This window comes from Pristis pectinata, chromosome 1 (assembly GCF_009764475.1).
Source record: "Pristis pectinata isolate sPriPec2 chromosome 1, sPriPec2.1.pri, whole genome shotgun sequence".
In the NCBI taxonomy this organism is placed as follows: domain Eukaryota; kingdom Metazoa; phylum Chordata; class Chondrichthyes; order Rhinopristiformes; family Pristidae; genus Pristis; species Pristis pectinata.
In genome coordinates this window covers 102038635-102043075 of record NC_067405.1, presented here as the reverse complement: position 1 = coordinate 102043075, position 4441 = coordinate 102038635, and the positions used below count along the sequence as shown (strand labels likewise).

General features: G+C 38.1%; 1 long non-coding RNA gene across 1 annotated transcript; it reads right to left on the bottom strand.

Annotated features, from left to right (window-relative positions):
• Window positions 1–626: 626 nt before the first annotated feature.
• LOC127575473 (uncharacterized) lies at window positions 627–2839 on the bottom strand. Its single transcript, XR_007957070.1, has 2 exons — window positions 2717–2839; window positions 627–1147 (listed from the first exon to the last, which is right to left on the bottom strand). It is a non-coding gene; the product is annotated as an uncharacterized LOC127575473 (long non-coding RNA).
• Between the last annotated feature and the right edge of the window lie 1602 nt (window positions 2840–4441).

Here is a 4441-nt window from a genome sequence, read left to right as displayed (position 1 = left end):
CTAACATCTGATGAAAGACCTGATGCAAGGACATCAACCTCAAATATTAACTCCACAAATGCTGCCTAATCTGAATATTTATTGCACTTTCTGTTTTACTTCCTAACATGCAATTCTGTACTTGGGTGACATATGTTGATGCCTGTAAAACTCCCAAACCTTTCTTAGGATATAGAACAGTATGGTGCAGGAACAGGCTTTCCGCCCCACCAGGTCTGTACTGATCATGACGCTAATCTAAACTGACCCCATCTGGCGTAGAATCCCCAGCCCAGAGTAAAATGCCTAATTTAATAAATGCATTAAGCCATAATCGCTGCCAAAAGGAGGAAAATCGTTGCTAACATTTAAAACTACTGTTCATTCAGAAAATAAAATTTACATAACAGAGTGTTCTGATACTACTGCATTACAGTAAGTAAAGCAGCCATGTTATACTTTAATGCATGATCTTCCTCAGCTGACATTACAGGGCTTATTTTCTGATGAGTCACCATCTTAGGCCATAATCCCTCAAGTATTCCTCCTGTTGGACCTAGAGCACATGAAACTTTTTGAGGTTTCATGGAAATGATATGATGGGTGATTTTTATAAATTAGGGTTTTAAGAACCATTGAAGCCACTGTTTGGTACATTTGAGAGGATGGCCATTTATTGCAATATCAATTACAAATAATTTAAAATGTATTATTCTGCTTAAAAGAAGCCATAAAAGAAAAAAAAGATACATTTGCAACACCGTGTTGAGGTCAGAAGCATAAAGAAGAGTTCTGTGACTGCATTTTAAATTGGCTGATCCGCAGTAACCTGGGTGCTGATGTGGATGGCTCACAGTTGAGGCGAAATTCCTTTTTCGCTGAAACAGCAGAAGATGTAATTTTTTTAGCAGAGAGCCTTGCTTGATCTCATGTTCTCAGCACAGCTTCTGCCCAGGTTTGCACCTTGTAGAAGTATATCCGTGACCTGGTCCAGTCCAACACACGTAGTCAGTGGTGACAAAAACCCATAGATGCCCCCAAAGAATATGCTGAGTGGCCAGCCGAAAAAGAACAGCACAATAAGCCAGAAAAGAGACCACAAAAGATCCCCGCAGCTAGCCATGTTGCTCTGAAGGTTGGTAGACTGGATCTGGCTGAATTCCAAGTACTGGAGTGAGGAAAACAGGAAATTTAAAGAGTATACTTCAATCACCAAGAAATGCACTTGGCACTAGACACAGACACGAATATCAAATCTTATACAAATGCTATTATTATTCTTATGGGTAATGTAAGATACTTTTCTGAGTGAGTACACACTGCAAATGTGAACAATACGATTTCATTTTTCTGCAATATGGCATCATATTGTATAATGTCAACAGAATACTAATATTTGAATTTAAGATTTAATGTTGACATAACATTTCCTACAAGCATTATTTTTGCTATGTTTTCAATATATCATCAGCTACCTTCTAATGCATTGTGCATACAGAACAAAGCAAATTGGTTTGAAATCTTGCCTTGACAAGTTCTGTGATCTCAGATGACATCATAATGCAGGATAACTCTGCCACTTCTCACAAGTCGCACAACATGAAACTCATGTGCTACTCTTGTTGAAATTACAATTACCAAATCAAAAATCATTGTGTCGCTAATGAAATATCATACATAATGATGCATTCAGTTGATTAAAGAGAGTTTTTGTAAAAACCAAAATAATATAAAAACTGGGATGGCTCAGCTGATATCTTGCAGTCACGACAATTAAGGAGAAATACTTTTGAACTCATGAAAAACATTTAAAGTTCTTGTATAAATTTGTTGCCCCACTCCCATCTCCATTTTGGAGTTAGCTTGCTCTCCTTTTATCATATCAACCAGATTCAAGTAACCAGTGGTGCCTTGCTGAATGCTTTGACTTTTGTCAAGCATGTTGCTCTTAATTTGGATCCACACACCCACTTAAATTTCTCTAAGGCGTGTTCCACAAGCTTTAATATACAATTCAATTCAATTGAGCATAATAGTCTTTTGTATAAAGGAATCCAATAAAATCTTACATTATTGATTAAGAAAAATCCACCAGCATAGATACTTCTTACTGTAAAGAATCCACATTAATTAGGATCTAAGTGTAAGTTGCCAAGAATTTACCTTTGATTGACTAAATAATATGCTAAAAGATTCCAAGGTCACAATACATGCAGGGTTCCTTTGCTGAAACTATGAAGTCACTTCCTTTCCAGTAATTTAACCGCAGAAAGCGAGACACCACAGTGAAAAGATCAACTAAAACCAGAAGCTCCTTAAAGAAATGTGCAACTGAAAGAGTTGGTTAATATACTGCAAACACTCATGCGGCAATTTACAACTGGATCAAAAAATTAATTATACCTGAGGCAGGATGTCACAGTAACAAAGTGACATGGCAGCATGACATCACAAAGCAACTTAAGAACATTTTTGCAAACTATACACATGCACATCAATGTTTCTTCAGCTGACAAGCGAACAAATATCATATGCATGTTATAATTATTAAATCTGAATGTTATTGCCCCCTTTAGACATCTGTTGATTCATTTGGATGAAAGCAGAGCAAATGTTACCAGCAAAAAATCTTTTCAAACATTCAAATATCATAGTTTATGGGGTTGGAAAATATTTTAAAGTTGCTCAATCACATCAACTATAACTTGATATTAATGATGTGCTCATGAAGACTCACCAAGATGCTTATAGAGGCTTGATCGGACAGAAGTGGATCCTAAGTCAAAGGCAATATTAGCAAGTGTAACTAAAAGCTTAGGCAAATATGTGGCTTTTAAGGAGGATCCTAAAAAAAGAGAAGGACATGGGGAGGAAGTGACATTTGGCAAAAGAAAGTCAGTGCACGTCATGTCATTGCTCCCCCCCCCCCCTCCCCAGGGAGGGAGAGGGAGACTGAGGGAGAGAGAGAGATGCAGTGTGAGAGAGAGAGAGAGAGAGAGAGAGAGAGAAATGCAGAGAGGGGGAGAGAGCGAGAGAGGCAGAGACAAACAGACAGAGAGAGAGAGACAGACAGACAGAGACAGAATAATTGAGAAACGTTATGGAATACAGTATGGATTGGCTCAATTTGAAAATAAGGGAATAAGATGACAAGTAACAGATGACAAGTAACAAAAGTTAGTAAATATTAATGTCACATCAACTATGACAAAACCTTTAAACATAATGTGCAAGTATGGGTTATTTCCATGCACAAAAAATATTAATTTCCAGACAGAAACTGCAAGAAAACTGAGGTCAGCTTCGAGACACGGAGGTCCTCAGGTTAGGTAGTGTTAATTGTATCAACAACAGGTAGTGCAGCTGTGAACAGAAGAAAGTGGTTAGAAGGGCTACAAGGTGTGTAAGATAAGATATCTTTATTAGTTACATGTACGTCGAAACACACAGTGAAATACATCTTTTTGCATGGTGATCTGGGGGCAGGCCGCAAGTGTCGCCATGTTTCCAGCATCAACATAGCACGCCCACAACTTCCTAACCTGTACGCCTTTGGAATGTGGGAGGAAACCGGAGCACCCGGGGGAAACCCACGCAGACACGGGGAGAATTTACAACCTCCTGACAGACAGTGGCCGGATTCGAACCCCGGGTCGCTGGCGCTGTAAAGCGTTATGCTAACTGCTACACTACCGTGTGATAACAAGAGGCCAGAGATAATCAGAAAGGAATAAAAATGTTTGCGGAAGCATTTATTTCATTTGATAGTAAAAGAATAATTGGAAGTCCCTATGGGATGAAAGCAGAGGCAGGGCTGGAAATTAATATTGGATATTAATACACTTCCTTGTATTTTACAAATGTAGGTTGAAGTGAGATTATTGAGGTATTTTTAAAAAGAAAGGATGTGGAAAATAAATGTAAATGTAGGAAGCAAGTTGGTTCTGAAAAAAACTGTGGATAAGCTACGAGTCCTGGTGGCATGAATCCAAGACTGTTTAAGTCAAAGATGAGAGAAGAGACACCAGTCTCAATCCTTCTTAGATAAGCAAAGTATGCCATGCAACAAGAGGATAATAGCTCTATTTAAGAAGGTTAATCTAGGTAACAAGACCTCAGTCAATTGAGGACAAACTCAAAGGATCAAATTAATTGGCACTTGGAAGTGCACAGAATCATTAGTTTGCATACAATATAGGAAAATAGTACTTGACAGGTTAGTTTTTTTGCAGAATTAATTATTAAAGGTATATGTAGGGAAAAGTGATGCAGTTTACAGGTATTCCTTGATTTACAAACATTCCACTTATGAATATTTCCTCCAACAACATGAACGCTTTAGAGGTGTGCGACTGTAATTTACAAATCTACTTGCCTCAATAAAATATAGTGTACCACTCTCCGCCCATAGGAATCCATGGTGCATTCTGCTCAGCTTTCTCAACTTACAGCATCATTTAAT